Genomic DNA, 10,000 nt, shown 5'->3' on the forward strand with positions numbered 1-10,000 from the left:
GGGGCAAGCCCCCCTGAACCCCCCCTTGTGGAGGGCTGCATCCCCACACCCCCTGCTAATTAAATATTTAAACTCCAAGATTGCACTCCACAGAAAAAAATGGCAAACATACCATCACATGTGTTCATGACTGTCTGTTGTAACCTTAGTAACATTCCCTTTTAACTTGCTATACTACAGCATAACTCATGATAGTGTAGTGAAGTGCAATCTTGGAGTTGATATATTTAAGTAGCATGGGTGGGGGTGCAGGGGGGCTTGCCCCCCTTCTTATATTTGGTGGAATGTAATCTGGTTTGTGTTCACTATAGTCAGTATTTGTATCCTTTGTGTTTTCAGTTTTTTGGGATTCAGGATTTTGAGTGTTCAGGATTTTGGGCTTCTAGATTATGAAGTTTTCTGAAATTCAAGATTGTGATATTTTAGGATTCTGAAGTAAAACCATATATATGCATTCAACAGGAAGGTGAAACTGTTGACAGATATTATGCTAGACTATTAAAGTGTTTTAATAACCATTGTGGAATGCAGGTACCTGAGGACCAAACGCTTGATTCCCCATATGAGCAGCAGCTAAAAAATGCATTTTTAAAAGGCAGTATTTTGCCTATAAGCAGCTTTATTACAAAGCACATGGTAGAGCATCGTACAAGTAGATTACAGTCACTACTTGAATATGCTAGACATGCCAAAAGGCATTTTAACAGTAAAAAGAAAAAGAAAGCCCAAGTATTTTCTGTAGAAGATGGAGCAGAAGTTTATGTAGTACAGTTCGGAAAAAAGGGCAAAAAAAATGCCCAGGGAAACAAACAATCTGATAAACGATCAGAAGAGTTTGAAGAGAAAAAGAAAAGGGGTGAATGTTTTAAGTGCGACAAAAAAAGGACATTTAGCAAGGGATTGCAAGCAAAACAAGAAGGTAGCCATGGAAAATAAGGAGGGTGAGGACTGACTATATGATAGTCAAGAATCACTAGAAGGGAGTAACGGAGAAAAGACAAATGCAAATGTGATAGAGGGAGTAGAGGATGTGATAGAAGAAATAGAGGAAGTGCAAGAAATCACAGATGGTGAAGGAAGTGAAATTTAAGAATTAGCATTATTGAGCCTAGAGCTCTATTTAGCAGACATGAAACCGGAAGTTACACTTCTAGTAGAGGGGAGGGAAGTTAAATTCCTGTGTGACTCAGGGGCTTCACGGACCCTGATACATCCTTCCAAACTACCAGAAAATTCAGAATCACTTGATTACATATTAGTGAAAGCAGCTAATGGACAGCTGTATCGGGAGCCACTCTCCCATAACATAGCAATAACTGACCCTGTTTCAGGGATGACCCAGAAAAGCAAAATTGTTGTTTCTGCAAAATGCCCAGTAAACCTTTTGGGCAGAGATCTTATGCAGATATTTGGCATAGCAGTAGTTCCGACTATTCAGGGTATGAAAGCACAGCGACAAATGGATACTTTTGTGGTGCGACCGGAGGGTGAAACATTTTATTGGTACAACCAGGACTTGGTCATGACTGGTCCAGGGGCAGTAACCAAAGAACTGATGAATGTAGCCATCAGTAAGTCCCCCTCCCTTGACACTGATAAACAGCATTTGTTGCACTGTACTCTGTATTATTGTAGCACACCAGGACCTGATAAGGAATATGAGCAAGAACTGTTCAAAAACCATGCAAACAGATTAGTATTACGTAATCTGTACTGGGACACAGAAGGGAACGGTGTAGTTAGCTGTTCATTGCCCCAGGAATTCTTTGCACTCTATAAATCTAATCGATTACCACATGTTAGTTTAACTAAGGACAAGAATATGAAATGGGCAGGCCTAGGAGAAAAGGTCACAAAGTGGGAAAAACAGACAGAGCTAGAATTGTCAGAACAGGGAGTACAGAAGCAGAAGTTAAATTGGATAACGCAGACACACCCAGCTGTACACTTGCAGTCAAGTGAGGACAGCTGATTAGCACTCTTACTAGAAGAGGAAGAAAATGCCTTACGGAGCATACCAGAAACTCTTTGGTCAACAGGGAAGTCAAATGTAGGACTAATTCATACAGCAGGACCAGTTACTATCATGCCAAAATCAGCATTTAGACCTCAAAAGAGACAGTATCCCTTAAGGAAAAATGCAGAAGTAGGAATCAAACCTATAATAGCAGCTTTACTTAAGAAAGGAGTACTGGTAGAATCTCCCGATTCACCATGTAACACACCCTTATTTCCTGTCAGGAAAGCAAATGGAGAATGGCGTATGGTCCAAGATTTACAAGCTGTAAATGATGCAGTAATACCTCGAGCACCTACGTTGCCAGATCCACACACCCTATTGAATGATTTGAAGCCTCAATAGAAGTATTTTTCTGTGGTAGATATTAGCAATGCATTCTTTTCGATACCGATACACCCTGACAGCCAACATTGGTTTGCATTCACATTTCAGGGGAAAAGGTATACATACACGCGACTACCACAGGGGTATTGTGAAAGCCCAACAATATTCGCACAAGAGATGGCAAGTAACTTGGTGGGATTTAGCCCACCAAGAGGCAGCCAAATTTTACTTTATGTAGACGACATCCTGCTGGCAGCCCCCACCCAGCAAGAATGCAGAAAAGATACCATAGAGTTACTACAATTTCTAGCCGCTCAAGGACATAAAGTAAACAAAAACAAATTGCAACTTTGGAAAAAGCAGGTTAAATACCTGGGATATGTAATATCCAAAGAAGGCAGAACATTAAATAAAAATAGGAAAATAGCAATTTTACAAGCACCCAAACCGACTACCAAGAAGGAAATGATGTCCTTCCTGGGCACGACTAACTTCTGTCGGAGTTGGATTCCAAACTATGCCTTGGAGTCTGCTCCACTGACCAACTTGATATACAGGAAGCTTATGGCAGCACAAAATTTATTACAATGGACACCAGAAGCAGAATCAGCTTTCTGCAAATTGAAACAATTGATAGCATCCTCATTAGTTTTAGGATTACCAAACTATCATAAACGTTTTTTCCAAACTGTAGATTGTAAGCAAGGTTATATGACATCAGTGTTAACACAGCAACATGGGGATAAGCAACGCCCCATAGCTTAGTATTCATCACAGCTGGACCCAGTGGCGTGATCCCTGCCCCACTGTGTACAAGCAGTAGTTGCAGCTGCAATGGCAGTACAGGCTTCGGCCTCAGTAGTGTTGCTCCACCCTCTCACACTGAGAGTGCCTCATGCAGTCGCAATTATTTTACTGCAAGAAAAAGTAGCATATCTTTCTCCTGCTAGACATCTTTCCTGTATGATTATACTCTTGAGTCAACCTCATATGATAATTGAACGATGTACAACTTTAAATCCGTCTACCTTGCTCCCGACCCCTGCGGATGGCCTGCAGGAGATTGAGCAAAAGACACTGCCTAGAAAAGACCTAATGGATGTTCTCTTGGATGATGCTGAGGTGACATATTACGTGGACGGCAAATGCAGGAGGGGTCCTACAGGACAGAACCTAGTGGGGTATGCAGTAGTTTCTGACACTGAGATTTTAGAAGCAAAGTCTTTACCACAGAACTTATCTGCACAAGCAGCAGAATTGATTGCCTTGACAAGGGCATGTACCTTGGCAAAGGGTAAATGCGTGAACATTTTTACTGACAGCCAGTAAGCTTTTTCTACTGTACATGTTTTTGCACAACAGTGGAAAAATAGAGAAATGATAACATCTACTGGTAAACCGATTAATCATGCGCAATTTATTTTAGATTTGTTAGAATCTATTCAGTTACCTCAGAAAGTAGCTATTTGTAAATGTGTAGCTCATACCAAGCAACAGGATAGGATTCCAAAAGGTAATGCGAGAGCTAATACAGCTGCAAAGCAGGCAGCTTCAGCTTCAGAAGTATTTCTTTTGAGTGAGGAATTACAACCTTCTGAGATTTTAGATTTAGAAATGTTGAAAACAATGCAGACACTTACTATGAAAATAGAAAAACAGAAATGGATAAAAAGAGGAGCAATTCTTGAGAAAGGGCTGTACATTTCCAAAGAAAGAAAACTGATTTTGCCGTCTAATTTATTTAGATATGCAGCTTTGTTGAGCCATGGGCAGTGCCATGTCTCAACAGGGGGGGGTGGTACAGTTAGTGAACCGAGTGTTCACTGCATATGGATTTACAAACTACACAAAAAAATTTTGTGCAGCATACCATGTTTGTAACAAGCATCATGCACAAGGGGCATTGAAGCCTAAGCAAGGGAGTTTCCCAACACCACTGTACCCGTTCCATACTATCTGTATGGATTTCATAGAACTAAACAAATGCGAAAATAAGAAGTATTGTCTTGTCATTATAGATATGTTTTCCAAATGGGTGGAAGCTTTTCCGACCAAAAATCCAAATGCAGCTACTGTTGCAAAAGTCCTTGTTAAAGAAATTATTCCTAGATTTGGCATACCGGAAAAGATCTACAGTGACAATGGTACACACTTTGTAAATCAAACTATACAACAGTTGAGCCGATATTTTGGGATTTCCTTAAAGAACCATTGTGCATGCCACCCATAATCTGCAGGATTAGTAGAGAGGCATAATGGAATTTTGAAAAACAAACTTAGGAAATTAATTAGTGAGACACAAAAGAACTGGGTGCACTGCCTGCCTCTGGCATTGTTGAGCATGAGAACTGTTCCGAATGCAAAGGGGTTAACTCCTTTTGAAAAATTATTTGGGAGGGCATACTATATACCTCAATGGAAACCTCTCATGCCTGCAGACCAGGAGGCCAACAGTTCACTTGCAGAATATATGAGATGACTTTTAAGTAATAAACAACTTTTGCAGTTAAATTCTGTTTCAGATAAAGAACAAACCAGACCATCGGAAGCAGCAGTAGTCCCAGGCACGTGGTTCTGGGTGAAAGTCATCAAGAGGAAGAATTGGACCTCACCAAACTGGGAAGGGCCGTACCAAGTGCTACTGTCAACACCCACTGCAGTCAAGATCGCAGAACGAGCATCCTGGATTCATCTGACACACTGTAAATTGTTTAAAAACTTTGAACTGGACAGAAAACTTGTTACTGTTACACAAGAACAAAATGACCAGATACGGAGCAAATAGAAATACAGAACAACCTCAAAAGTATTGCATGATCATTCTGTTAACCATACTGATAACATTAATCTTTTTGTTGTGGCCTTTCCTTTTTCCAGCCACACAAGCTGAACTGAATAAACGAGATGCATTACTCATAGACTGGCATCCAAACTTTAACACTTACCAAGCAATTAAATACGTGTATGCTGAAACTTTTAATGTTTCAAATTGCTGGATTTGCACAGCTATACCAACAGCTTACGGGGGGATTATTAATGACTGCTGTCCCCCTAGGGGTCAATGAGACCTGGGAAAATTTGATTTTTGATACTACAACTGTGAAATCACAAGACAAAATAGCATTGTACCTGCCTGTTACACAAAAGGGAATTGTATGTTTTTACAAAAATGATACTGTACAGGTGGGTTGGAGCAATTGTAATGTGACTGTTCCTTACAAATGTTATATCAAAGCTAATAATGCAGGTTATATTTGTGATACAAACTATGACTCATATTTTGAATTAATGTACAAAACGGTTGATGAAGTACAATTTAATCCTGTTCTTTTTAAACAACTATCATTGATAAGAAAATGTTTCATGCAGGGCAAGTATATATTAATACTAAAGTAGAGAATTGTTATTTTGTGTGTGGGAAAAAAGCATACAAATGGTTACCTGAGAGTTGGTCTGGCAGCTGTTTTTTGGGTTACCTGGTTTTGGCCATACGACACACTGCAGTTTTGCCTCAGGGAAAAATTTGAAATGTCAGAGAGGTCACCAAGAAACCTAAAAATCCAATCAAGAGACCTGAGAATCCAATGGGACAAATTGAAGCAGGCTGGAGAAATCATAACACCATGAAAAACAAAGATAAACTGACACACATGGACTTGAGTGACACTATTATATCGTGGGCAGGTATAGCCCCTGCATATGGTGCAATGAAATCGATTTGGGAGCTGAGAAAACTGTCCAAACATCTCAAAGTAATGAGCAATGCAACTTTTTCTGCTCTCGAATTAGTGATTAATAAACTGAACGCTATGAGAACTGTGGTGCTTCAAAACCGCATGGCTCTCGACTTCACCCTAGTGGCGAAAGGTGGTACATGTGCTTTAATAAAAGAGGAGTGCTGTTCGTATATTCCTGACAACCAGCATAAGATAAATGACCATCTTGAGGTGATTCAGCAAGTGTCGGCCATGACCAAACCAGGACCAAACCCACTGACGGATTTTTTCCAGAATTTGTTTGGGGGGGGGTGGGGTAGCATCCTAATGAACATCCTGATTGCCATTTTTGTGGGATTACTCCTATTAGGAGTGTGTGTTTGTTGTGGTATTCCCTGCATGAAAAAATTAATCAAAGATTTTATAGACATATCGGTTTCTAAGACTTTGTATCAAAGAACTGAAATTGAAAAACTGTTGAAAAAATGAAGCACTTTCATAAGTTTAAACTGAATGACTCTCTTAACTGCAAATTCTGAACAGAAAGAGGTTAGGAGAAGAAGCAACTGTTTATGCTTTTGAAAATAGAATAAAAAGTATTAACAGGAGGGAAATGTTAGAAAAATATGTATTAATGTATATGTTTAGTGCTTATTAGAAGCTAAAAGGGTTAACACATTTCATTCTATTTTATGTACAGCTTAATTCTGTATGAAATTACAAGATGCTTTTCAAACTGCAGTATGCTCTCTGACATTGCAAGATGCTCTCTGACCTAGTATTTGCTAGCACAGCAAAATTCATGTTTATGCCTTTTGGAAATTTACTGAGAAGCAGGTAATTATCTGCTAGGTCAGGAAAATGAATGAATAGAACAATACTGTTTTCTATAGGTTCATAGGTTCATAGGTTCATAGGTTCATACTAGGCTATCTGCCCAAGGGCATTTATAAGCCTAGCCCATAGTTATGTGGCTTTCGCCACCCCTTTAGTTTGAATAAAAACTATGCCTATCATTTTGCTGTGCCTCTGTCAAGCAGTGACACTGAAGTAATCCCTGGGGTATATCTGCAATCTCCCATCCATTGGTCAAGATTCCTCTTGAACAAGGCCAGAGAGGTGCTCTGCCTCACATGTACCGGGATTTTGTTCCACAGCATAGGGAGTCTCTGGGTGATGAATCTGTCCCTCCAGTACATTCTATTTATAACCGTGTCAAGGTTTAAGTCTCCCGCCCTTGTGGTTCTGAGGGATCTAGATTTTTTGAGGTGAAGCATATTCATCAAATCTGGGTTTGACATGGCCTTATATGTCAGGCACAGGTCACCTCTGAGCAAGCGGTATGAGACTGAATAGAGCTGGAGTTCTTTCAGTCGGGCAGCATAAGACATATTTTTGAGACCCTTTATCCTTTTGGTGAGGAACTTTTGGGGCCTTTCAAGCTGCAGCAGGTGTCTGGTCAGATACATTCCGAATGGGGCATTGTACTCAATCATAGGTCTAATGAGTGATGAGTACAGGGGGACAATGACCTCCCTTGATCTAGATGTGAATCCCTTCATGATCAGGTGGGCGATATAGAAGGTTTTCCTAACTACTTTAGCAACATGAGTGTCAAGCGAAGGCTACTGTCAACCTGGGTCCCCAGATCCCTGATGACTTTTTCTGTGCTCAGTGGATTGCCACCTATATGGTAGCTAGGGGTAACCTTGTTTTTCCCGAAGGGTATGACTATGCATTTTTGGCGTTTAACTTCAGGCCATGGCTCTGGCACCAGTTATCCGTTTCTGTGAGGCCCTTCTGGAGGATATCTGTGTCAGATGTGTTTTCGACTATGGCCCAGTTTGCAGTCATCTGCAAACTTTGTCAGCCATAACCCTCCTGTGTTTGCTTGTACTTCAGAAAAGTAGATGCCGAACAAGAGTGGACCCAGGACTGAGCCCTGTGGGACACCACTTGTGACAGGCTTTGAGTCTGACATGGCTCCAGCAACTCTGACCCTGTGGGTTCTGTCACTTAGCCAGTTTGCAACCCATCTTGTGATGTATGGGTTTACATTCAAGCTGATGAGTTTTTCGATGATACCTGAGTGGGGTATTGTGTCGAAGGCCTTTGCCAGGTCAAGGTAGGCTGTATGGACTGCCTTTCCCTCATCAATGGCCTTGGTGACAGTCTCGAAAAAGTCAACCAAGTTTAAGAGGCAGGATCTGCCTTTGACAAAGCCAAACTGGGTTGGATCCAAAGTCTGCAAGTTCCCTATGTCTTTATTTATGAGTTCCATTATGATCCTCTCCATGGCTTTGCAGATAAGGCTTGTCAAGCTAATGGGGCGGTAATTTCCAGGGTCTGTGGAGGCACCGCCCTTATGAAGTGGGACCACAGTCGCCATGCGCCACTCCTTGGGTATGTATCCTGAGGTGAGGCTAAGATTAAACAGCTGTCCTAACTGTGGGTTTAATTCCTCATTGAGTTCGTGAAGCACACAGCCGGGGACACCATCCGGTCCCATGGATGCTGTGTTTTTGCCTTAGTGAGGGCAGTTCTCACCTGGGCGTTGGAGATGTTTGGGGGGCTACAATCCTCTGGAATAGATATCTCTCCTTTTGGGGGGGAGAAGTTTGCACTGAACCTGTCAGCCAGTATGTTGGCAATGTGTGTAGGTTCAGTAATTTTCACATCATTTTGAACTAATTCTGAGCATATCTGGGAGTTTCCTCCTAGGTTTCTAACATAGCTAAAGAAGGCCTTATGATTCTCTTTAGAGTCCTTGGCGATTTTCCTCTCAAAATTTGCCTTGGATGATTTTATGAGAGCTCTTAGTTTTTTACTTATAATGATCAAAGGTGTCTTACCTTTCAAGGATTTTGCTCTATCTTGTAGTAGCTTCCTCCTTTTGTTGTAGAGCTTGTTTATGGCTGGGGTCCACCAGACTGGATGCTTGCCTTTGGTACAGAGAGTCTTAGTTTTGTTTGGGATTGCCTGATCCATGCAGTCCTGTAGGTGCTGGTAGAAGGCATTTGTAAGTGATTCAGCGGTTTGAGTAATGTTTACCACTGGCTCAGGGGCCTTAAAGGAGACCACACTAGTTTTTAGAAGTGTGAAATCGGCTTTTGAGAAGTTTTTCACTGTGGTCCTTTTTGTTTCAGGTCCGGGCGGGTCCAGGACCTCCAGCGAGATTAGTTTATGGTCTGATCTCACCAGTGAGGGGTATACTTCGGTGTTGAACATTTTGATCCCATGTTCGTGATGATGAGATCAAGTATGTTTTCTCCTCTTGTGGGGATGGTGACTAGTTGTTCCATGGCATTTGAGTTTATGAACTCCAGGAATCTTTGGGTTAGAGTGTTCGGGCTTGAGTAGTGTTCCCAGTCTATATTAGGGTAGTTGAAGTCACCTAGTATGATGGTGTTTGGAGATACATTTATCCCCTCCAATGTTTTCAGGAAGGCCATGTGAGGTTCCTGAGTTTGAGAGGGTGGCCTGTAACATGCTACAAATTGCAGAGCAGTCTTGCCTATGGTTAATTGCACCTGGATGGTCTCCGATGCATCGTGCGTTGCCACCAACCTTGAGGTGTGGGTGTCCTTTATGAATATGGACACCCCCCCTCCTTTCTTGGTGTTGTCCGGATTTTGGGGCCGGAACTCATGATATGAGGTGAAATCTGTTAGTGCTGGGGTGCTCTCAGGAGCCTTGAACCAGGTTTCTGTCACAGCACAGACATCGATGTTCTCCATATTGAGAAGGGCCTCGAGTGTGTGCATCTTGAGATTGAGACTTCTGGCATTGAGCAGCATTACCCTTAGTTTTTTCCTTTTTGGTGTTCTAGGGTGGTAGGTTTAGAATTTGAGCCTTGCCTAAAAAAGGCACTATGGGGGTGGCAAGAGCCTTTGCCAATATCCGGAAGCCCAGAGGTGACAGGTGCAAGCCGTCCCTTGCG

The sequence above is a fragment of the Protopterus annectens genome, chromosome 9.part0 (genome assembly GCF_019279795.1).
Source record: "Protopterus annectens isolate FY-2018-M chromosome 9.part0, PAN1.0, whole genome shotgun sequence".
Taxonomy (NCBI): Eukaryota; Metazoa; Chordata; order Ceratodontiformes; family Protopteridae; genus Protopterus; species Protopterus annectens.